Source organism: Sapajus apella, unplaced genomic scaffold (assembly GCF_009761245.1).
Source record: "Sapajus apella isolate SASKATOON/1434 unplaced genomic scaffold, GSC_monkey_1.0 scaffold42, whole genome shotgun sequence".
Taxonomy (NCBI): Eukaryota; Metazoa; Chordata; class Mammalia; order Primates; family Cebidae; genus Sapajus; species Sapajus apella.
In genome coordinates this window covers 5,803,540-5,830,623 of record NW_022436982.1, presented here as the reverse complement: position 1 = coordinate 5,830,623, position 27,084 = coordinate 5,803,540, and the positions used below count along the sequence as shown (strand labels likewise).

The following is a 27,084-nucleotide window of genomic DNA, read 5'->3' as shown; positions in this document are numbered from 1 at the left end:
ATACGCAAGTCTATAAACGTAATTCACCACATAAACAGAACCAAAGACAAAAACCAGGATTATCTCAATTGATGCAGAGAAGTCCTTTGACAAAATTCAACAGCCCTTTATGCTAAAAACCCTCAATAAGCTAAGTATTGACGGAACATATCTCAAAATAATAAAAGCTATTTGACAAACCAACAGCTGATATCATACTGAATGGGCAAAAACTGGAAGCATTCCCCTTGAAATCTGGCATAGACAAGGATGCCCTCTCTCACCACTCCTATTCAATACAGTACTGGAAGTTCTAGCCAGAGCAATCAGGCAAGAAAAAGAAATAAAGGGTATTCAAATAGGAAAGGAGGAAGTCAAATTGTCTCTATTTGCAGACGACATGATTGCATATCTAGAAGACCCCATCATCTCAGCCCAAAATCTCCTGAAACTCATAAGCAATTTCAGCAAAGTCTCAGGATACAAAATCAATGTGCAAAAGTCACATGCATTCCTATACACCAATAACAGACTTAAAGAGAGCCACCTCAAGAATCAACTTCCATTCACAATTGCCACAAAGAGAATAAAATACCTAGGAATACAACTAAAAAGGAATGTAAAGGATCTCTTCACGGAGACCTACAAGCCACTGCTCAAATAAATCAGAGAGGACACAAACAGATGGAGAAACATTCCATGTTCATGGCTAGGAAGAATCAATATCGTGAAAATGGCCATACTGCCCTAAGTAATTTACAGATTCAATGCTGTCCCCATCAAGCTACCAATGACCTTCTTCACAGAACTGGAAAAAAACACCTTAAACTTCATATGGAATCAAAAGAGAGCTCGCATAGCCAAGTCAATTCTAAGCATAAAGAACAAAGCGGGAGGCATCACACTACTGAACTTCAAGCTATACTACAAGGCTACAGTAATCAAAACAGCATGGTACTGGTACCAAAACAGAGATATAGACCAATGGAACGGAACAGAGATCTCAGAGGCAACACAACATATCTACAGCCATCTGATCTTTGACAAACCAGACAAAAACAAGCAATGGGGAAATGATTCCCTGTTTAATAAATGGTGTTGGGAAAACTGGCTAGCCATGTGCAGAAAGCAGAAACTGGACCCCTTCCTAACACCTTACACTAAAATTAACTCCAGATGGATTAAAGACTTAAACATAAGACCTAACACCATAATAACCCTAGAAGAAAATCTAGGCAAAACCATTCAGGACATAGGCGTAGGCAAGGACTTCATGACCAAAACACCTAAAGCATTGGCAACAAAAGCAAAAATAGACAAATGGGACCTAATCAACTCCACAGCTTCTGCATGGAAAAAGAAACAGTCATTACAGTGAAATGGCAACCAACAGAATGGGAAAAAATTTTTGCAGTTTGCCCATCTGACAAAGGGCTGATATCCAGAATTTACAAAGAACTAAAACAGATTTAGAAGAAAAAAACAAACGAGCCCATTCAAAAGTAGGCAAAGAATATGAACAGATACTTTACAAAAGAAGACATACATGAGGCCAACAAACATATGAAAAAATGCTCATCATCACTGGTCATTAGAGAAATGCAAATCAAAACTACATTGAAATACCATCTCATGCCAGTTAGAATAGCGATCATTAAAAAATCTAGAGACAACAGATGCTGGAGAGGATGTGGAGAAATAGGAACACTTTTACACTGTTGGTGGGAGTGTAATTTAGTTCAACCATTGTGGAAGACAGTGTGGCGATTCCTCAAGGACCTAGAAATAGAAATTCCATTTGACCCAGCAATCCCATTACTGGGTATATATCCAAAGGATTACAAATCGTTCTACTATAAGGACACGTGCACACGAATGTTCATTGCAGCACTGTTTACAACAGCAAAGACCTGGAACCAACCCAAATGCCCATTGATGATAGACTGGGCAGGGAAAATGTGGCACATATACACCATGTAATATTATGCAGCCATCAAAAATGATGAGTTTGTGTCCTTTGTAGGGACATGGATGAACCTGGAAACCATCATTCTCAGCAAACTGACAGAAGAGCAGAAAATCAAACACCGCATGTTCTCACTCATAGGCGGGTGTTGAACAATGAGAACACATGGACACAGGGAGGGGAACACTACACACTGGAGTGTGTTGAGGGGAAATAGGGGAGGGACGGTGTGGGGTGGGGAGTTGGGAGAGATAGCAAGGGAGAGATGCCAAATGTAGGTGATGGTGAGGAAGGCAGCAAATCACACTGCCACGTGTGTACCTATGCAACAGTCTTGCATATTCTTCACATGTGCCCCCAAACCTAAAATGCAATAAAATAAAATAAAAAAATATTTGACTCCCCAAAAACTTAACTACTAGCAGCCTACTCTTGACTGGAAGCCTTACTGATAACATAACAGTAAATTAACACATATTTTGTGTGCTGTATGTATTAAATACTGGAATATTACAATAAATTAAGCTCAAGAAAAGAAAATGTTATTAAGTAAATCATGAGGAAGAAAAATATATTTACTCTTCATTATGTGAAGTGGATCATCACAAAGGTCTTCATCTTCATTGTCTTCATGTTGAGTAGGCTAAGGAGAAGGAAGAGAAAGGGTTGGTTTTGCTGTCTCAGGGGTGGCAGAGGAGGAAGATGTAGAGGAGATAAGAGAAGAGGTAGTAGAACAGGCACACTGGGTATAACTTTTACTGACAAAAATCCACGTATAAGTGGACCCAAGCAGTTCAAACCTGTGTTGTTTAAGGGTCATCTCTCTCTCTCTGTGTGTGTGTATACATATGTATATTATACTTACATTTTTAAGGACAGACACATAACAATGACAGCTAAAGCACTAGTTTTCCTGCAGTATGATCTAGGCACACAAGCTTCCTTATTTCTGTCCATATGCCTGTTTTGTGAGATGTGAATCTCCTTCTGTTGAATTCTTTTTCTGCTTATGAGAGTCAGAGTCATTTTCCAATACTTATAACAAAAAAATCCTTACTGATATAGAAGTTCATTTTTTGAAAATTTTAAATAATTTTTTAAAATTAATATATATTTATATATAATATGTAATTTTTAATATAAACTTCACCTGGCATAGAATTAAATAGCTAAATATATGTATAATTTGTATTATTAATTACATTATATGCATATGTACTGATTTACAAATATATACATTATATGTATATATATATGTAACTAATTGTTGTACAGTTTATATAGAGTAAAACACAACACTTTTTGTATATACTGGGATCAATATTTTTAAGGAATCACTATATCCCTGAAAGCAACACTTGCATCAGGATATCGAACATTTCTGCACCCCAGAAACCTTCCTGATATCTCTTCCTGTCAATACACACCTCTGACAGGCAATTAGTATTCTGGTTTTAAAAGATTAGTTTCACCTGTTCTTGAACTTTATGTAAGTGGAATTATATAGTACACACCTTTGTATAAGTCTTTTGGCGTATGTATGTTTTCATTTTTCTTGGATAAATGCCTAAAAGCAAACTTGCTGGGTCTTAGTTTTATCTATGTTTAACTACATTAGAAATTTTACCAAACAATTCAAACTAATTGAAAACCAACTGGTACCCAGCTAGGAGACTAACTCAAAATAGCATGGAGTATGTCAAAGAGAATAACAAAAAGTAAAGCATGAAAAACACAATTTAAATAAATAAACTGTAGCTGACGTTATAATGCTTCTAGTAAAATTAGCAGTAAGACGGAAAATCTTTATTAGTTATTTTAGAAAATATCTTAATGCTATTACTTGCCAACATTCTAGGAAGACTTTTGCATATGACTTGCAGATATACTGAAATAGCGAGAGCAACTTTACAATAAAGATACATTAAAAGAGATTTGCTTCGTACAAAAGCAGCTGATGTAGCCATATTACCTATACTAATAAACTAAAAAATAAAAACAATATCGTCTCAATTGACATACTAAAAGCATTCAACAAAATTCAACATCAATTCCTCATAAAAACTTTGAGCAAACTGGAACTGGAAAGAAATTTCTTGAGCCTGATCGAGGACATCTGCAAAATCCTGGAGCTGATATTATGCTTAATGATGAAAGTCTGAATGCTTTCTAATTAAGATCAGGAAAGGGCAAGGAGGTCAGCTCCTATCACTTCTGTTCAACATTGTAGTGGAGGTTCTGACCAGTTAAGTATGCCAAGAAACAAAAGGCATCCAAATTATAAAGAAAAAGGTTAAAACTGTCTTTATTTGCAGATGCTTGCCTAAGTAAAATCCATCAGAATCTACAAAAAAGGTAATAGAACTGATTAATATGTGAATTAAGCAAGGCTACAGAATATAAAAACTACATACAGAAACCAATTATATTCTCATAGTCTAGCAACAAAACATTAGACATTGAAATTTACACAAAAATTTTTCCAATAATATTAAATGTAATATATGAAGCTGAATCTTTCACAAAATATGTGCAAGATCTGTACACTGAAAACTATAAAACATTGCTGAGAGAAATTAAAGGCCGAATAAATGTAGAGATACACCATGTTCACGGATTAAAAAATCCATTATTGTTGATGTCCATGTACCCCAAACTGACTAATCACAATCCCAACAGAATTTTTTAAAGAAATTATATACTAATTCTAATTTTTTTTTTCTTAAGATGGAGTCTTGCTCTGTGGCTCAGGATGTAGTGCAGTGGTGTGATCTCAGCCTCATTGCAACCTCCACCTCCCAGGTTCAAGCAATTCTCCCGCCTCAGCCTCTCCAGTAACTGGGACTACAAGTGTGCACTACCATGCCTAACTTTTCTGTTTTTAGTCAACAGTGGGTTTCACCATGGTGGCCAGGCTGGTCTTGAACTCCTGACCTCAAGTGATCTCTGCTTCAGCTTCTCAAAGTGCTGGGATTACAGGCATGAGCCACTATGCCATACCTGATTCTAAAATTTATTTGCAATTGCAAAAAACCTATATAGCCCCCCAAGACTTTGAAAATTAAGAAAAAACTTTAGAGAACTAATGACATCTTATTTCAAGGCTTTTTAGAAAATGACATTTATGAGGTTTTCAAGTATGGTTTTCTGTCAAAACAGACAACTAGATGAATGGAACAAAACAGAGAACAGAAATAGACCCACATATAGTTGGACAACTGATTTTCAACAGATATACAAAGATAATTCAGTGGAGAAAGGATAATCACTTCAACCAATAGAGCTGGAAAATTGGTACTATAAAGAATAAAAAGAACCAAAATAATTTTAATTCCTACCACATACTATGTGATGTAGAAAAATTAACTCAAAGACCATAGACTGCCTTAGTCCATTCAGGCCCCAGTAATAAAATGCCTTAGACTGGGTAATTTATAAACAATAGAAATTGTCATTTATAGTGCTGGATGCTGGGAAGTCCAAGAAGAAGGAGTCAGCAGATTTATAGATGGGGCCTTCTTGCTGCAATCTCTTGAGAAGAAAGGGGTAGACAAGCTCTCTTAAGTCTCTTTTATAAGGGCACTAATCCCACTCATGAGGGTAGAGACTTCATGACTTAATTATCTCCCAAAGGCGACATCTTGTAATAATATCACATTGGGAATTTTCAACATATAAATTTTGGGAAAGCAGGTACATTGAAACCATAGCACAGACCTAAAACTAGAACATCTTTTGAAGAAATCAAAGAAGAAAAGCTTTATGTCTTTGGGTTAGGTGAAGATTTCTTAGATACTACACACACACACACACACACAAATCCATTATAAATCGATAATTTAGATTTAATTAAAATTTAAAACATTTTGCACTGTGAAAAATCAATTTTAAGAGAATGAAAAGAAAAGCCACAAACCAGGGGAAAATATATGCCAATTATATTTTAAAAACTCATGTGTAAAATACCTAAAGAACTCTCAAAACTTAATCATATAAAAACAAACCAATTTTTTAAAAGGAGGGTAAAAGAGTTGAATTCATACTTCACCAAAGAAGCTCCATGGATGGCACATTAGCATATGAAGTGATCCTCAATGTGATTAGTTCTTAGGGAAAGGCAAGTAAAACTACCAAGAGGTATTACCACACAGCCATTAGATTAGATAAGATTAAAAAGGCTCACCATACCAAGTGTTGGCAAGGGTATGGAGGATGCTAAACTTTTATACAATGCTGGTAGGAGTGTAATATGACACAACCATCTTGGACAGAGGTTTGATGTTTCTTAAAATGATAAACATACACAGCTATAAAATCCAACCATTCAAATTCTAGATATTTACTCACAAGAAATGGAACATATGTATGTACAAACATTTGCACACAGTTATTCCTAGAATCTTTTCTTGGCATTTTCCAAAAGCTGAAAACTACTCAAACATCCACCAACATGTGAGTGGGTAAACAAATACTGTTATATCCGTGGAACAAAATTATACTGTGCAGTAAAAAGGAATGAACCAATGGCACATGCAACACATCAATGAATCACAAAATCATTATGCTGCATGAAAGAAGCCAGATTCTCCTGCAGTCCTCTAAAAAGAGTATATACTCTTCTATTCCATTTATATAAAATGCTAGGAAATAAAAATAAAAATTAATTATGATTACGGAAAGCAGTTCAGTGTTTTTCTGAGGATGCAGAGAGGAAGCATGAAGGAGGAATTCAAAAGACACAAGAAAACCAGTGGGGGTGATGGATATGTTGATTATTTTGACTGCAGTGATGGTTTCATGGGCATATTCGTGTGTCAAAACATACTAAAAGTGTACACTTTAAGTATATGCACTTATTATATGTCAATTACAGGTAAATAAAGCTGATTTAAATAAACAAATGGGATATAAGTATAAAGTTTAATTTGAAAATTTCTTTAAAGTTAAATCTCTTTTATCTGTAGTAATTTATAAAGAAACTGTCCCAAATCTAGTCGAGGAAAAAACTTTTTTGACCAGAGATACTTACATCACTGTTCTAGGAAGAAATTTTAGTGCTGACAAAATGCTCAAGCAATTTTTAATAAAGTTTAACAATACTAAGTCTTCTTCTAAAATTAGCTAACCACTCAATGGTTATTAGTCAAGTGTCTATGTTCATTAGCTAGATGTTTTTTTTTGTTTGTTTGTTTTTTTTTTTTTTTTGTATCCAGATACCACTAATTGTCTAGTCAATCTTTTCACTTTGAAATTGTCCTTACTGAGAAAGAATATTTCATTTGGCCAGCTTAGCCCTCTCTTCTTGCAAACTTTGAAATAAAAATTTGATATAAGCTCAAACAAATTTTCCTAAATTTTTATTTGAAGATTGTGAATTATTTAAATAAGAATGAGAGGGCAAGAAGGAGGGGAGTAATAGAGGGTGGTCGAATAAAATAAAATGATTAGTGGAAATCAAATTATTAATATTTTGAGGAGAAAATCATGAAAATTTAAAAAATAAAGTGAATGATTATTATTAAATTTTGAAATTAATGGTAAAATTTCAAAGAAGCGAAATAAGAGGATTTCAATCAGAAACATTAACACGCATAGAGCACTATGTAGTATTATAATGTTTTATTCTGATTAAGGGACTAGTAGTATTTACAAAATCATTAGATTGCGTTCAAATAAGTCTTTATTCCTTCTAACAAAAATGTATTTCCACCCTTATATAAGATAGAGTGCAATTATTATAATTCTGAGAAAATTTTAATAGTTTTATTAGCACATGCCAACATGAAATAAACTCATTAGTGGCTTCCTGTCATTGCTGCTTCCATTTGAAATAAAACTTTCCATCACTCTTAACCGAAAGGAGATTTCATAGCAAAAGAAATCACTTTGTGCCTTTATTCTTAATCAGAGCTCTGCTGTGTCAGGAAAAAAGGAAAACTTTATCTTCTTGCTTTTAATGACCCAAGGGTAGTTATTTATTACATTAAATGTCATGAAAACCCACATAATACAAAAGATTTCAGGCTGAGACAGTACATCATCCCTACTTTCATACAAACTGATTAATAGTCCAGCAACCAAGCAAAATACCAACAGAGAATAATCCCAACACCTGTTCTAACAACTGATGAAGAAACTTTGCTGAATAAAGGTTTAATCACTGATTTTGTATATTGCACAGACAGTTTTGTAGTGAGACTACATAATTACAAGTGAGAAGAAGGATATCCTTGGCTAATACATAATTATATCTAGAATTATAACCACTAAATTGGGAAATTAAATCATTTCAAAAGAATGCTTTTCACACTCACAGTATTCAGGTATTTAATGAGAGCGGTCTCTGGGCTCCTGCTCACACATTCAAATTCTTAGGTGCAATTTGGGAAATATCCAAAAGGCTCAGAAAAGGGTTTTGGTACTTTGTGTTAGAATAATTCAGACAAAAGGACAGTATATAATATTTTGTAAAGAAGCTTTTGCTAAGTTTCACCTCTACAGGAATCATTAAATTTGGAAAACAGTCTACTGTGCCCATTTTTTAATCTACAGCGATTCAAATTCTTGAAGTTCCATGTGTAAAGATTAGAAGAAATTGAAATCTTTCAATCATCGTCATCCCTGTCTACAAGAGAGCCCATTGTTAGATTGTCAGACAGAGAGGCTAGATGCTGCCAGAATCACCCTCTAACTTATTCTGTATCAAATTCTATTTTAAATAAAGTTGCTTCTCAAGTTCAAGCTTTTAAATGAAATCAGCATCGAGTAATAAATTCTTTCCCTAAAGCAAACTGGAAATGGGAGAATGTAAAGAGTGCCAATGAATATTAACTAGAAGTCCTATCGACATTATCAGTTAACTTGATGGCACTTTGTATGTGCCTATGAAGGGTTCTTGTTTGAAGAGGGCCTTAAAATGTTCATGGACAGACTTAGATGCTCAATACCTTGGTAACTTCAAACAGTGTAACCAGTGAGAATTGATTTTTGTTCTTTTTAAGTCCCATAGCATGATTGTAGCATGAAATACTACACTTAAATGCAACTAGATCCATAGTTAGGGTAAGCAAAAAGTTAATCCACAAGTCCTTTGATTTGAAACCCAAGACAAAGTTTTAGAAATCAGAGTCAGTAAATTTTAGAGCAGAAAAGGAGCTTAACCATGTACTCTAACACCTTCCTTCCACCTGTCTCCCATTCCTTCTTCAAGAAATAATTGAGTGCGTCTGTGTTCAAGGCACTGAGTTTATTTTACGGGTAAGAAACTGATGGCCTAAATATAAAAGAGTTTCCCCAAAGTACTTTGCCAGAACTAGGCTTTTGTTTATGACCATCACAAAATCAAGTTGACAGCTCTTTGCTCCATCATGTCATTTCATATTAAAAATTTGAATTTACATACCTCAGTGGAAACAATGGCAATGATTAAAATCTAAAAAAATTTAGGAGGATAGAATGCTTTATTATATTCTAATAATTCCCAAACGATCATTGGTAACCCAATCAGAGATAGATAAATAAAGAGACACACTCTTGGTCTGATGTGGAGTGACTTTTCATAGAACAAATATTTACATCCTAAACTGTTCCCTCCTGTGCCTCATCTTTATTTATGGAAACATTCTAGCTAACCAGCTGTTTTTACTGATAGTATATAAATTATTTTTGTCACTTGAAATATTATGTTCATATTAACCTAGAGTTTTTTTTAATGAGGATTTTAAAATTATATTTTAAGTTCTAGGGTACATGTGCAGATCATGCAGGTTTGTTACATAGGAATACAAATGCCACAGTGGTTTGCTGCATCCATCCGCCCCCCAACATAATCTACATTAGGTATTTCTCCTGTTATCCCTCCCCAAAGCGCCCCACCCTCTGCTATCTCTCCCCTAGCCTCAGCCATACCCCAACAGGCCCCAGTGTGTGATGTTCCCCTCCCTGTGTCCATGTGTTCTCATTGTTTAACACCCACTTATGGAGTGAGAACATGCAGTATTTGGTTTTCTGTTCTTGTGTCAATTACCTAGGTTTTAATAAAAAGAAGAGTTGGTTAGTGTGAGAGACTTTAAAAGTATTAGTAGATGATTTACTGGTTTAGATAATCTCATTAATGGGATCCAGTGGAATGTGGCACTCCCAGCATACATGAGAACATCCACTGTAGTTAAGCAAGAAAATACCAGAACTTCATTTATATATTCTATGTTTTATTATGTTCTAATTTCTATTTCACATGTGTTTATTAGAGTAAAAACTATGAGTATGATGTTCAAAGTACATAATTCTTGGTATAAGGTATAAAAATATTGTAGGATTTGTGAATATGCAAATTAGTTTATGGATTAAACACGTAGTCTCCAGGGCCAGATCTTCTGAGTTTCAAATTAAAAGTGGCTCTGCCAATTATCACTTATCTATGTGATTGTGGCCAAGTCTCTCAACCTTTCTTTGCCTCAAGTTTCTCATTTATGAGTACAGATGATAATATAGAGTATTTGTCACTTTATAGAATTGTCATAAACTTTAAATGAGCAAATACGCATGAAGCATTTAGTACAGTACTTGTCATATATTAATAATTAGGCAGCCAGTAAATGTTAGTTGTAAAAGTAATTCTTATGAAATATATATTAATACATGTATGTATATACATTGTGAAAACAGTACCAAAAGTTTTATTTTTTTTATTTTAATGAGCATACAATGAAATACATACTGAGGAGATATGTATTTCATTATACACTCTTATCAAAATAAAGACCAACTGATGAAGACAAATAGATAAGGCAATACATATTTATGTAAAAATTAAAGATTACTGTATGCCAGCTCTGTGTTGGGATTTGAGGGAACCAAAATTAATAAGACACTGATCTTGTCTTTTAAGGGTTTTAAGATATTTCAGGAAGCAAGGAACAAAGGCAAAGAAGTGGAATCTGGAAAAGTACATAGCTAATTTGAAAATCTATGAAAGCTTCTATAATACAGGTACGATAGCAAAGAAGTTACAAAAAAGATCATGTAAAATTGGGTTGTTTTAGGATGCCAAGCAAGTCCCCATAGAAGAAGTGGCATTTGAACTTGGATAAAGGACAAATCACGTTTATGAAACCAATATACACAGAGTGTCTAAGCAGAAGACATCAAGGAGACATTAACAAATGCACACAAACTAAGTAAACTGGATTGTAGAAAAGGGTATGATTTATATTGAGAATTTCCAAGAAGGCCTTTCAGAAAAACATTTAATCTGACACCAGAATGATTAGTAAAAATTAGGATGAGAAACTTTTAATCACCCTTACCTCCTAGCCATCTGAGTATACTGAAAGCTCACTCTCCATTTTGCTTCCATTAATTGCCAAAACTCTCTCTTATCAATTGAGCACATGCTACATGCACTAGGCTAACTTGGCTATTTCACCTACATGACAATATACATCCTTCTTTATCCTTATGTTGAAGATGTTAATGCTCTCTTAGAAAATTAAGTTCTTAGAAATATATTTTGTACTATATTAATGTACTCCAATTATATTTCTTACGTTGCACAGGACAATGTGAAATTTTGAAGTCTGAAGATTTGGCTCAACTACTCTTGAAGAATGAATTATAAGGATGCATTCTGCACGTGATGCATTTTGTCAGTATGAGTTCCATATACATGTGTGAGAAAAGAGAGCTGTAATTTTCATGAGAGAACTGAAATTCTAGATTGACCTTTCTGTATTTATCTTAGTTTAGAAAGCTAGAAGAAAAGTTTCTGATGAAGATTTCTCCCTAATTTGTGCCAAACAATAATGTCCTAAAAAGAAAAAGGAAAATATTATAAACGTAACTGAAAAATTTTTTATTTGTCTAAAAAGACAAATAAAAATCTTATAAATGTGACTGAAAAACTTTATTAGTAAAAACTTTCAGATAATTATTAGAAGCAAAATATGTAAAATAACTAAAAGTAGAGCTGTTCAAGGTAAAATAAGTTTGGTAGAGGCCATGAGGGTTCTATGGATTATAATTGAAACTTGAATATTGTAAGGATTAAATTTTAATGGATTCAGCCGCCATTTCATTACTCTGAAAAACAGAGTTTTTTAAAAAAGATATTTTCAAAAGACATTAATTGTATTTGCTCTCTCCCTTTTCTTCTGTTCACATAAAAGTAGGTTGATGGTAAAAGTGAAATATTATATTAATTCATACAGGGTACAAGAACAGCTAGCTGTGTTAGCAGTTACTAACTTTCAAAGGCTCCCTGTCTGCTAATTTAATTCATAGTTCTGTCTGCCACATAGGGTATGGGCCAACTTTTAGCATCTCCATAATGCAGCTTAGTCAAACCCAGATCCTGCTTTTGTTGGGACTAAGCATATCAAAACAAAAAGAGATAAAGAGGGAGTTTGCATGTCCATTCTCTCAGACATCTGTGCATAAGACACATTAAAAGACTATCAGCAAGGAATACACATATGCTGCAGCTATACAAGAAACGACTGAGTTGAAATGGGTACCTAGGTCTTCATCCCACCAGGATTCCCATGTTCTTTCAAGGTTCACTGGGCTAATACCGGGCTACAATTGGACTAATTTGCTTCACAGTTGGAACAACAATGACTCAAAGCACTTCTGTTCTCATAAACACCTAAGAAATGCAAAGGAAAGAATTTCTTTCATTGTTTCTGTAGCACTGAAGTACATTGAGTGAGAACTCTGCATTGTAAATGAGCATTTGAAAAAGTTAAGTGCAGATCGTAAACATCAAATTATACATATATTTCCATTTATATTATTGATTTATTTATGAGTACATATTATATTGTATAATCTCCAAATTTCTGTTTTGGAGAAGAAAATTAATGTTTTCAAAGTGTGAACTATGTGTTCATCTTAGTAGAATCTCATGGCAACTTCAGGAGTTGGAGATTATTTTTATTAAGTTCGAAGAGTTTAAATGGCATGCCCAAAGTCACAGGACTTGCAATGGTCAGTAATAAAATGTGACACTTGTTTGGCTGAAGATAAATTTCATGCTTTTCACAACTACAATAAAACCTGTCTACTTAGAAAATGAGCTCCGAAGGAGAGAGCGATCAATTGTTCTATTGACTATTGACAAGCATTATGCCTGGCATTACCAGTCATGTGGGTATTTAATAAGTATGTCCCATAAAAGATCCTTATATTTGAAAATATAAGGATATAAGACTACAGTTGGGAATGTTTGTTACTAAAAATTGTAATAATAATAAAACCATCATTTCTGGGGTGCTTTCTTTAGGCTAGGCATTGTACTAAGCAAACATTTGACACAACACTATTTAATCCTAACAATAATGTTTGTTTCTCACTTTTTACAAGTTAAAAACTGAAGCTTAGAGATGTTTAGCTACTTGCTACATACACCTGGTTAGTAAGTGGCAGAAGGAGCCTTAGAATCTAGGGCCAACTCAAAAGCTTCTTACATCAGTTAACAGTCTAAAACTCCTATATTCAGTGACAATTGTATTTACTAGGAATAATTAGGAAGTATGAACTGCCCAGCAGACAGAAGAGAAAGAAACATTTAAAACAGGAGTCAAAATATACTCATGAACTCAAATTTAACACAATGTATGTGAGAAAATTATGGCTTCCACATAGATTTCAAAGGTAATAGGGATGGCCACCCGCATTCCTTGACTTTGGCCCCTCTCCACCTCCATTTTCAAAGCCAGCAATAATCGGTGGAATCTGTGTCGGTCTTCTAATCTCTGCTCCTTCTTTCGTCTATATTTTCCTTTACTACTCTCTAATAAGGATGTATATGATTAGATTAAGCTCATTCAGATAATTCAGGAAAATCTCTCCATTTTAAGGTTCAAAATCTTAATAGTATCTACAAAATTGCTTTTATCATATAAGGTAAGATATTCATAGGTTCCAGGGATTAGGGTGTGAACATCTTGGGGGGCTGTTATTATTCTTCCTACCACAGCCTCTCAGCAACGTAAATAAACTACTGACATATACAACATGAATGAATCTTAAATTCATGATGCTAAATAAAAGTGTTACATACTATATGATTCCCTTTATATGACATTTGGAAAAGACAAAACTATAGAGGCAGAAGACAGATCGGTTGTTTCTAGGAACTGAGAATTAGAGGAGGTAATTGATTACATAGGAGCTTGAGGTGAATTTTTGGGTGATGGAAATGTTTTACATTTTTCTGGTGATGGATACTACTGTATGCATTTGTCCAAACTCATAGAACTGAGTTCTAAGAAGAGTAAATATTTGTATGTAACTTATATGTAATAAAACTGATTCAAAACAAACAGAAAAGAAAAAGGTATTAGTGCTTCACTGAGTTGTCTTGAATCGTAAAGTACTAGAATTTTAGGACTACAAGGAGATGTTATTAATAGGGTGAGAATATATCTCTAATTTTCTGAGACTTTCCTGATTTCAAACATTTTGTCTCATTGTACCTACAGAACTCCAGCTATATGAATATTTTAGTGGGTGAAATATGCTTTGTGAACTCAAGCAAAATTCCATCACATGTCAGTTGTACCAGTTTTGCATTGGAAACATATAGTCCCCTCATTCTCAAGGGTCACATAGCTTAGTTCCATCATTTCAAAGAAGCAGCAGCAGCCAGTGAGCCTAGTAATTTACTTGAGGTTACATATCTCATTAGTATGACCATCAGGAACAGGATTCACGTCTCTAAGCTCCAGTCCACTACTCTATCACTGAACTGAAGGGTACTTACAAATTTAAGGAAACTAAAATTGTTTCTGTCAATCCCAATATTTAAGCATTAATGAGACACCTGTGCAACTGCACAAATTGTGAATGGTACTGCTGTTAGCAGACATAATTGGTGGCAATTTTCGTAGTTATATTTACTTTTCCAGATGTGTGTGCTGCTCTTAGGCCCTGGAAGAATAGTTACACAGCATTAGACTTATGAGTGGGTCAAACAGACATCTTTACATGTTCACTTTGGCAATAATTTCTAGGGATGGGATCAGGAATGTAACTTTAGGCACAGGACACAGAAATGGAGAAAACAGAGGCAGTACTATATAGCATAGTTTAATGATGGGAGCCAGATCGCTCTCTCTATGAATGGCAGCTTCATTACCTTCAAAAGATTTCTTCTCAAAGATCCAATTCAAAAGAGGACTCAATCCAGACTGAGACTAGGGATTTGTTTACTTGCCAACTCTCTCGTACATCTGTTCCCCTTCTGTTTCCTTGTTGATGTGAAAAAGCCCTGTTTTATCATGGCAGGACATTGAAACTCAGGGAGCACTTTTAGCTAGCTTCAAATAGCAGATTCTTATAGTACAGAATTATAATGTAGTCTGATTGACAGCATCAATAATTGAATGCACTTTGTCTTGCAGCTGCCAATCCATTGCATAAAATGATAGCTCATTTAATCACATTTCTTAGGATGAATAAGTTACTTTAATTTTTGTTAAATTTTTTTAAATATTGGCAAACTCATGCAATCACATTCATTCTCACCCTTCTCCCATTGAAACTAAAATACTCACTTCATTTAAAGAAATGCTTATCAGAGTTGAACACAAACTATTCCATCTGTTTCTCTATAACTATCTTGAGAAAATACCCAAACAAATTACCTATAAAATTTAAGAATCAAGAAGCCAGAGACCTGCTTGAGAAGTGAAACGTTTGACAAACATGTTGTCACAATAAGCCTCTTTGGGGTCATTTAACCCACAAGATATCACATGCTACAGGCAGAGAAAACTGCAAACAGCCAGGCAGAAACTACATAAAAGACATATAAAAACCAGTGTGCTGAAAATTCAAAGTTAGGGAGCCTGAGTTCCAGTTCACCTCAATCACTAATCATAATCATAACTGAGGACCTACTATGTGCCAGTTAATTTATGTGCTATACTAGTTAAGCTTCTTTGGTTGCAAACAATTGAAACTGTTACTGGCTAAAGACAATGTACTGGAAATATATTAAAAGCTTATCAATTCAAAGAGAAGAGTGGAGAAGCAGATTTCAAGGTAGAGAAGAGCTGTATATAGGGCCAAGAAATAGAGACTATAGGACTTGTCCCATTTAATATGAACAGACTTCAAACATTCTCAGTTTCATTGTTGATTTGCCTTATATTCAAATTCAGATTGGAAGTATATGTTCAACATGTCTTAGGTCATGTCCTGAGTTGGGACAAGGTTAGGGCCCACCCAATTACACCCACCAATGAAGAGACAATTTCCCAAAATAAATTCCACTGGATGTTAGGACAGGTGATGGAAAGCTAGATTCCACTCACTGGAATGGAAAAAAAAGAGAAAAAAACAAAGTCAACAATTTAATTTTGATGCATGATATAGTTATAGATCTATCAGTGAGATCCATTTTGTAAATACAATTAAATCACATCATTCCAAGACCTTTCCATGTTACTTAGAACAATCTAAACTACTTACCTCAGCTCACTAAGCTTCATCTCCAATTTCATCTTGTAGTATGCTCCTCACACACTAACCTTGAGACATGCAGGTTTTTTCTTCTTTAGACACATCAAGTTCATACTGGCCTTTGGGCTAATGTTCCAACTGTCCCTTTTGCCTAGAATGTTCATCCTCCCTTACATTTCATGGATGAATCCTTATCATTTGGATGTAAGCACAAATTTTCCTCATTAGAGAGGTCTGCACTGATCATCCAAGCTAAAATTAACCAGTGACTTCCTATCATATCATACCATTTTCATTCTGCTTAAAAAATATTACCTGTCTCAACTAAAATATAAGATTCACTAGGAAGAGTAAGCCTCTTTTGCATACTTGGTAGTTCCTAGACATAGCAGGCATTCAGTACCCACCCCCGCCATACACATACACACAGGTTTACAATAAACAATATGTTAAATAACCAAATATAATAGATTTTATTTTTTATTCATTTTATAGGGAGGACATAGAATTTAACAAAAATTAAGAAATTTGCACATCAGACAATACTGTATGGCATAATTCAAAGTCAGATTTGTCCGCATGTAAGGCAGGCTCTTAAACACCATCATGTACTGATTGTCTGCCACTACCTGTATGATTTGGGGTAAGTCACTGGACAGAAAGATGCTTTTGTAATTTTTTTAGTCTCAAAAGCTGTTTTCTCTCCAAATCATATGGACAACCTCAATAAATTGCTAATTTGATATATTCAAAGATACAATGTTTACTTACTGTGAAATCATTCAGTGAAAGTAATAAGATTGCCTTGAGAAATATATTTTAAAATTTCTAGTTGCATATGTTAAGAAGATCCCTATGTATGTGTTATATACATATATCCCTATGTTTATATGTTATCCAGGGTTACCTATAGCTCTCACATTGTATAGGCAAATTTCATGTCTTTTGATATAAATATATTTGCTCTGATAAAATAATGTAAGAAGCAGGGCAGGTGCAGTGGCTCACACCTGTAATCCCAGCACTTTGGGAGGCTAAGGCAAGCGGATCACTTGAGGTCAGGATTTCTAAACTAGCCTGGCCAACATGGTGAAACCCTATCTCTACCAAAAATACAAAAAATAGCCAGGTGTGGTGGCACACCCCTGTAAACCCAGTTACTTGGGAGGCTGAGGCAGGAGAATTGCTTGAACCCGGGAGGCAGAGGTTGCAGTGAGCCAAGATCCCACCACTGCACTCCACCCTAGGCAACAGAGAGAGACGCTGTATCTAAGTAAATAAATAAATAAGAAACAAGCCAAATAGATCCAAAATAGTCTCAAAATAAGCTGTTAATAACTCCAGAGCATAGCATCAAAGCAAACATATGTTTGGTGAACAATGGCAGGATAATGGGTACCAGACAGTAACCGATCAAAATTAATTACCACTATCTTGCTTTAAAAGGCAGAAGGCTAACACCACTAAATAACAGATAAGAGGGTGAGAAAGACTTGTCAGGCATATAATTTGTAAAGAAGCTGAAAGAAATAATGCACTGTATTATAACATAAATTAAAAGCTACCCCTAAAATTCTAATGGTTAAGAAAAGACAGGTAGGTTCATAAAGCAATCCAGGAAACCTAACAGTACAAACGCTTTCTAAGGCTCTTCCTTTGTTTCGCAGATTCTATAGAAAGTCAGAGCTTTCTATAGCTCTTACATAAACAAAAGCCTTGGTGTGCCATACTGAGGAAATTATTTGTCTAAAGCAAAATGTTGTATCAGTAAGGCTAATGCTTAGGGTCAGAAGGGGATTATGAAGCAAGGACATTTAGGATTCAAAGTCTCCTGTTTGCATGGGCCCCGTCAAGGCTCCATTCCTACTTTTGCATTAACAGTTATTTATTTATTGTTGGTTTTTAAAAAATTATAGCCATAACTGTACCCCAAATTTTATAAGCTGCAAGCCCCACAAAACCCGTATCTAACTCTGGTTTCACGAATGGATTTTTAATTGTGAAGGAGCCTGGTACAGTTGTCAGAGGTGTTTGAATCAGAGCAACTCTGTCTTGAATAGGGGCTGGGTAAAGTGAGGCGGAAACCTACTGGGTTGCATTCCAGAAGGTTCATAGGATGAATAGGAGGTTGGCACAAGATATAGGTCATAAAGATCTTGCTGATCAAACAGGCTGTGGTAAAATCCACAGCCGGCCAAAACCCACCAAAACTAAGATAGCAATGAAAGTAACCTCTGGTTATCTTCACTGTTCATTATACAATAAGTATAATGTATTAGCATGCTGAAAGACCCTTCTACCAGTGCTGTAAGAGTTTATGAACACCATGGCAACACCAGAAAGTTACCTATATGCTCTAAAAAGGGGATGAACCCTCATTTCCAGGAATTGCCCAGCCCTTTCCCAGGAAACTCATGAATAATTCAACCCCTGTTTAGCATATAATCAAGAAGTAACAATACATATAAGCAACTGAGCAGCCCATGCCATTGTTCTGCCTATGGAGTAGCCGTTCTTTTATGTCTTTACTTATCTGATAAACTTGCTTTCACTTTATCCATTTGCCTCAAATTCTTTCTTGTGCGAGATCCGAAAACCCTCTCTTGAGGACCCTTTTCCAGTAATGTAGTCATACCAGGTGTGACTATGGAGCAGCAAACTAAATTTTATGTCCCTCTTAATTAGTCTCTTTCACGTGTCTCTTTCAGGCTGTCTCACATACACTCCATCTCTCTCTCCTTCTCTCCCTCTCCTTTTCCCTCTCCCACTACCTAGCCCCCATCTCTGTCACTGACTAAGATGGCCTGTTTCTCTCCGTTTGACTAAACTTTAGACAGGTTTGCTTCTGACTCCTGAATTCTCTTTTCTTAAAGAATCTATATTAGAAACTTGCAATTATAAATAATTTATCTTCCTCTTTAAGACGTAAATATTCTCTCAGACTCTTGCCAGTTACAAGACTCAGGAAAGTCTTTTTTAAGGACCTGGGAGTCATCCGTTTGAAATATAATCATCAAGAAAGTTAGAACCCATATTTCCTACTCTCTGTAGAACAGCTGGATTCTACAGCCAAACTTCACTAAGTACTGTTGAGTAAACAAACATGATCTGATATGGTTTGGCTGTGCGCCCACCCGAATTTCATCTTGACTTGTATCTCCCATAATCCCCACTGTATTATGGGAGTGACCCGGTGGGAGATAATTGAATCATGGCGGCAGTTTTCCCCATACTGTTCTTCTGGTAGTGAATAAGTCTCACACACATGATGGTTTTATAAGGGATTTCCCTTTGCACTTGGTTCTCATTCTGTCTCATCTGTCTCTGTGTAAGATGTGCCTTTTGTCTTCTGCCATGATTGTGAGGCCTCCCCAGCCACGTGGGACTGTGAGTCCATTAAACCTCTTTTTCTTTATAAATTACTCAGTCTCAGGTATGTCTTTATAAGCATTGTGAAAACGGACTAATATATGGTCTAATCACATTGACCAAGCTCTGGCCTAGTACCCTCCAGTACTATCCTATTAGCTCAGTCAAGGACTTAAAAACTCTCCCACATTTTATTTCAACAGAGTTGGGCTCAGTCTCTCTCCCCTATTGCAATAGTCTTGAATAAAGTCATCCTTGACTGTCCAGTGCAATTTTTCTTTGACAATTCATGCATGCAAACTGTTTTCTGGTATGGTTTTTGTTTTGTTTTGTTTTTTGAGATGGAGTTTTGCTCTGTTGCCCAGACTGGAATGCAGTGATGCGATCACTGCAACCTCTGCCTCTCCGGTTCAAGCAATTCTCTGTCAGAGCCTCCTGAGTAGCTGGAATTACAGGCATGTGCCACCATGCCCGGCTAATTTTTGCATTTTTAGTAGAGACAAGGTTTCACCACGTGGGTCAGTTTGGTCTGGAACTCCTGACCTTGTGATCTGTCCACCTAGTCCTCCCAAAGTGCTGGGAGCCACTGCACCCAGCCACAAACTATTTTTATAATGCTGTACATAAAGTGTTCAGTTCTAGTGTGTGCCAATGTCATTTTCTTCTTCAGATTCTTTAACCTTGCTCCTCTACCCTACCCCAAAGTTTCATTTCCTTTGTGTGTTCACTTAAATCTTACTTTCTCTGGCATTCTTATCCATGAAAACTTGCTGTTCTATATCACTGCACCCTGTTTGTTTCTTAAACAGTTTTCACCACAAATAGTAATAACTATATTTGTTGTTCACTTGTCTATTATGTGGTTCCTCCATGAGACTCGATGTTCCATGTGATTAGGAACTATATTTGCATTGTTCACTGTTTTGCTTTTCTTTAATCCTTAGAACATAGCACAGTGCTCTAAGACATGGTAAATACTTAATGAATGTTTTTCAAGTAAATGATTGAATAAAATACATCAACAGAATTTTTCTAATCCCAAATCACAGGCTCCATAATTCACAAATATTAGGAAGGTTTGATATTCCTTGGGGATCATAGTCACAGGAGAATAGGCACAATAGGTAATTGTGGCATGCTGGTTACATGGTCAGCCCTGGACGCATAGATATATCATTACTGAGAAAAGCACTAGGGGAATGGCTAAGGCTCTCATTCACCTCTTCACACTCAATAGGCTTGCTAAAGTCCAAGTATTGATGTCTCTCTCAAATTAATTTGTTGAAAATTGGACTTCAATGTGTTAGTATTAAGGGGTGAGGCATTTGGGAAGTGACTAGGCCATGAGAGCTCCACCCTCATGAATGGGATGAGTACCATTATAAAAAGGGCCTGTTCATCTCTTGTGCTAGGTGAAGATGCAGGAATGAGGTGCCATTCACAAGAAACAGGCCCTCGCTAGACGCTCAATCTGCTGCTACTTTAATTTTGGACTTCCCAGCTTCAAGAACTGTGAGTAATACATTCCTACTGTTTATAGATTACCCAGTCTAAGGTATGTTGTTACAGCAACCCAAATGGACTAAGAAAGCTTGCTAGCATCATTCCTACCTCCAGCTGAATAAGTGTTAAGTCTGCAGGAAGAACTCCTGAAAAAAATGTAAAACAGGAATAAGCTTAGGACCCAGTGGCAATGCACTTCTTCCAGCTCTGAGGAAGAAGGAATGGCTTATTCAAGCTCATTTCGTGAGTTAAGGTGGAAAATCTCTCATTTTAATCTATTTCTAAGCTTACTCCAACAGCAGTTCTCCCTCAGGGGCAGTGTGGAGGATTCTTTGGCCCAGAGTTTAATTACTACAGGACATATTCCCTTTACAGTCAAACTGGCAAATTTTATCTCAGTATTTTATGTTTGTTTTTCAAAAACAGCAGAAATAAGCACACTTGTTTCTGTCATCTTTGTGCTAACATCTACTTGATATTATATATATATGGGCTTTGTATGGCAATAAAACAGTTGGTTAATTTTAGTTTCATCTGATAAAATATACTGGCAGCTGTTCTTACAAAGCTGTGATGATAACATGAAAATCACTCATCAATAAAAAAAGTCATGTGATATTCAATATTCAGTAAGTAGGCATTATCATTAAATGTCTAGTGTACTGTGATTAACAGAAAGAAAGGAAGGAAAGAATGCAAGAAAAAAGGAAGAAAGGAAGGCAGGAAGGAAAGAAAAAAAGAGTGGAAGGGTTTTTTTTTTTCCCACTCTTTTTGGAAAAAAAGGAGCCCGGGGCCCAGAAACTCCTTTCAAAGTTTGAACCCTGTGAATGTGTGCATCTAAAAGCTCTTAATAGGAGAGACAACAGTAGCAAGAAGAATTACAGCGGAGAATCTTAAAGAAAATGGAAAATCATATAGTGCATCCAGAGGAAATCACTAGGAAAAGATTCTATAGTTGATAGCATGTGTAGCAGAAATGAGAGAACCGTTCTCAGGTAAGCACAGTGAGGAAAGCTAGAAGGCAGCTGTCACTTGCCTTTCGATAAGCAGAAAAGGGACATTAACAATAAGATATAAAAAAGTAAAAGGCTGTCTGCGATGTTATTTATATCTAACATTATGGAAAAGTCCAATGTGTCGTGATAATTAGAATGAGAGTTGGTTGTGAATCAAAAAGAACAAAACTAAATGAATAGCAGAAGAAATATGTCAGACACTTTGACAATCAAACATATGCCTTCAGCATCCTTGTAGAATATGTTGTTCTTATCTCTGAGGGCCTGGTTATTATTTTGAGAACCATGGAAGAGAAAAGGCATTTCTAGAAAGATTAAAAAAAGAAAAAGTTCATCTTTGAGAAACAAAAAAATAAAAATAAAAATAAAAGGAAGCAGAACGATGGCAATAATTTAGAATGCTAACCTTAATTTAATCTTGGGAATGGCATAAAACACATCATTAAGAACCTCAAGGCACTAAGCACAACATTAGGAAAACCATATTATGCCCAATTGCCTTAATTTTCTTCATTGAGGGAGTAATGCAATGTACATAAAAATATATAGATAATCCAACAGAACTCAAATAATCTATAGGTTTCTGCCAGTTAATTATTTTCGTAAGTCAAGAATATCATCTCAATACCATATGTTGATCATGTTACAACCCGTTGGTAGGTCATAGTCAAAATTCTGAAGATTTATTATTGGAAGACAAAAGTAGTGAGAGATGTCCCGCTAAGATTAATAGTGGTGCCATTTGACAAAAAAGAATATCTAAGAAAACAGTTTGTGAAAACTAATGGAATACATTGAATGGCCTTGACAGAGGCTTCTCAGGTTCTTAACCCATCCAAATATGAGCTAGGCCTTACCCCTTACAGGATCAGTCCCAGTATTCTTTGGTGTGTTGCTCACGTTCATGAATATTTTTCCGTATTCCTTTGCTCCAGTCACTTACTAGACAGACAAAGGGCTCCCAAATATAAAACCCAGTCTCCAATTTCCAGAGGAGCCCAGATTTCCTAATAGTTTAATTATGCTCAGCTTATTCTGGCTCTGTCCAAAAGTGGGGAGGATGGTTCTCCCCGCTTCTTGTCATAATTCTGTCCCATGGCACAAAGCGGAGCTTATTTCCCTGTATCTCAAAAATGCTCTCTTCTATGCAGTACCTTCCGCCTGTTGCTAAACACCTTCTCTCCATATGGCTTAACTTGAGGGCTTGGGCTAAGGTAGGGACACACACCACGCTGTCTCTTCATCCAAGTCATTATTTCTTGTCATGTATATAAAAGTTTTGCTTCTGTTCATCTAAAATGCTCATGATAATTGGCTCCTGGTACAACATGCATGTTCAGACTTGTTGGAGCCAGGGCTTGATTCAACCAGGCCATCCCATCATACACAAAAATAATTTATATAATTACACTTGCTATTGTCTCTGCCTGGAATACTTTCCTTCCCACTCTCCCCCTTTTTCACTCATTTACCACTGCAACTGCTACCTCTGCTATATTCTATGTTTGGCTAATTGTAACTTGCCCTTCAAGACTTTAAACACACATGACCGTTACCAGGTAGACCCTGACCCCACTCTGAATTAGACAGCCATCCTCTGGGGTTTTATATCACCTTGTGTATATCTCTGTTAAAGCACCTCACCTTGTGTATATCTCTTTTAAACCTTATTATTATCTATTTGTGTATTTAGTTCTTCCAACAGATACTTTTTAAATTTTAATGTATTTATTTCAATACACTATTTTCTTAGCAAGCTACTTACTAAATTTGCATGCCCCTAATATTCATATGTTGAAGCCATAACCCCCAGTGCAATAGTGTTTGGAGATTCGGTCTTTAAGAGGTAATAAAGTCCTGAATGTGGCACCCTCATGATGGAATTAGTGACTTTATAAGAATAAACAAGAAAGAATACTTTCTCTCCTCACCCATACAGAGATGAGGCTACCTGAATACACTGTGAGATGGTACTGCCTACAAGCCAAGAGACTTCCGAATGAAATCCATCTTGCTGACAATTTGATCTTGAATTCCTACCTGAATACACTGTGAGAAGGTACTGCCTACAAGCCAAGATAAGAGACTTCAGAATAAAATCCATCTTGCTGACAATTTGATCTTGAATTCCTCAGCCTCTGAAATTGTGAGAAAGACATTTCTGTTCTTTAAGCCACTCAGTCTATGGATTTTGTTATGACAGCCCAAGCTAAGATAAAGAGCAGTTTCAGGTTTATAGGAAAATTGAGCATAAAGTACAGAGAGCTCCCATGTGTCACCCATCCTTTCTCCACAAGTTTTCCTCATTATTAACAGCACACATTAGTGTGTGGTACACTTGTTATAATTGATGAGCCAATGCCAATACATTATATTAGATAGTCATCTTTTTAATCTCCATAACCCTAGACCCTAAGGGCTGTGCTTGGTACATTGCAGATGCTTACTAAATACTATATTTTGTAAATGAATCATAAAAATGAATGAAAAAATAATGGCTCTGAAACACTTAATTCACCCAAAATGGGATCCGTTGTTGTGAATTACTGATCACCTGGATTATATCACCTGAACGTGGTGGGCTGGTGTAAAGCTGAGCCCCAACTTCCTGCTGTCTTTTATCACCCTCTTTCTTTTATGCTTAATGCTTTGTGGTACAATCTTCCCCTGCTCTCACCTTCCAGGACATGTGGTTCAAAAGAGTGAGAGAAAATTTTGGCATAGAAAAATAATTTAGGTAGGCTTTTAATATGAAATTTCATAATTCATTCTGCCTCATTCGAAAAATCAGACAGATTTTTCAGGAGACATGAATATCTGGTAAGATACTGTTGCTACTTCTATCTTTATATTTTTAATGATTACAAACTTAAATAGGCTAATTTTTCTTTATTAAACTTGTATGAAATTTATATTATTTTAATAAAAGTGTTTCAAAATATTTAAGTAATCTAAAGCCAATAATTTCACACTAATTTTAGGAAGTATTGAACTGAAACAAAAGAGTTTCTTTCTTTCCAGGTATCTTTATTGGTAGAGGGGGAAAAACAAACCCACACTTTCTCAATAAATCTTAACCATTATTAATCAAAAATAACTTTTAGTTCAGTCTCACAATTTGTGCCCAAGAATATAGAAACAAACAGCTTCTATATTTTGTACACGAGAAGAAAAGAATAAAAACCAAATAAACAAGTAAAAAACTTAAATTTCCATAACTTAACTAATCAAATAGAGTTGAAAATGCTATCTATGCTAAATATGAATCTGTTCTAATCATCTTGAGAAATTGGGCTCTAAGATATGCAAAATAAATTTCTCAAAACAGGAGTACATTTCCTGATGCATATAAAATTTTCTCACATAATTAATATTGCTATACCTTTTTTTGGAGACAAAGTCTCACTCTGTCACCCAGGCTACAGTACAATGGCCTGATCATGGCTCATTGTAGCCTCAACATCCTGGACTCAGGTGAGCCTCCAGCCTAAGCCTCTCTAGTAGCTGGTACTATGGGCACATGCCACCATGCCTGGCTAATGTTTATATTTTCTGTAGAGACAGGGTTTCACAATGTTGCCCAGGCTGGTCACAGACTCTTGTGCTCAAGCAATCCTCCTGCAATGGCCTCCCAAAGTGCTGGGATTACAGGAATAAGCCACCATTCTCAGCCTGATATGTTTTAAAAATCACAGAAAGGAAAAAGAAACTTTTTTTGGAAACGTTGATCACCTTGCCCATGTCACTACCTTGGATGTGGTGGGCACAACTAAAGCTGAGCTCCAACTTCACGACTTCTCTTATTAAAGAGTCTGGTTCAACATACACAAGTCTATAAATGTAATTCACCACATAAACAGAACCAAAGACAAAAACCTCATGATTATCTCAATACATGCAGAGAAGGCCTTTGACAAAATTCAACAGCCCTTTATGCTAAAAACCCTCAATAAACTAGGTATTGACGGAATGTATCTCAAAATAATAAAAACTATTTATGACAAACCAACAGCCAATATCATACTGAATGGGCAAAAACTGGAAGCATTCCCTTTGAAATCTGGCACTAGACAACGATGCCCTCTCTCAACACTCCTATTCAATATAGTACTGGAAGTTCTAGCCAGGGCAATCAGGGAAGAAAAAGAAATAAAGGGTATTCAAATAGGAAAGGAGGAAGTCAAATTGTCTCTATTTGCAGATGACATGACTGCATATCTAGAAGACCCCATCGTCTCAGCCCAAAATCTCCTGAAACTGATAGGCAATTTCAGCAAAGTCTCAGGATACAAAATCAATGTGCAAAAGTCACATGCATTCCTATATACCAATAACAGACTTAAAGAGAGCCAAATCAAGAACAAATTTCCATTCACAATTGCTACAAGGAGAATAAAATACCTAGGAATACAACTAACAAGGAATGTAAAGGACTTCTTCAAGAAGAACTACAAACCACTGCACAACGAAATAAGAGAGGACACAAACAGATGGAGAAACATTCCATGTTCATGGTTAGGAAGAATCAATATCGTGAAAATGACCATACTGCCCAAAGTAATTTACAGATTCAATGCTATCCCCATCAAGCTACAAATGACCTTCTTCACAGAACTGGAAAAAAACACCTTAAACTTCATATGGAACCAAAAGAGAGCCCGCATAGCCAAGTCAATTCTAAGCAAAAAGAACAAAGCGGGAGGCATCACACTACCAGACTTCAAACTATACTACAAGGCTACCGTAATCCAAACAGAGATATAGACCAATGGAACAGAACAGAGG

At 35.8% G+C, this 27,084-nt stretch overlaps 1 protein-coding gene across 4 annotated transcripts in view; it reads right to left on the bottom strand.

Annotated features, from left to right (window-relative positions):
- LINGO2 (leucine rich repeat and Ig domain containing 2) overlaps window positions 1-27,084 on the bottom strand; it is a 1,269,869-nt gene that overhangs the window by 345,281 nt on the left and 897,504 nt on the right. Inside the window, exon 6 of one of the 4 annotated variants that reach the window (XM_032300226.1) lies at window positions 2,525-2,588. The exons of 2 other annotated variants lie outside the window; for them this stretch is intronic. The gene's annotated coding sequence lies outside the window, so the exon portion shown is untranslated. Of the gene's footprint in view, window positions 1-2,524; window positions 2,771-27,084 lie in introns of those variants that run through there. One more of the 4 variants, XM_032300228.1, reaches the window with a different exon arrangement.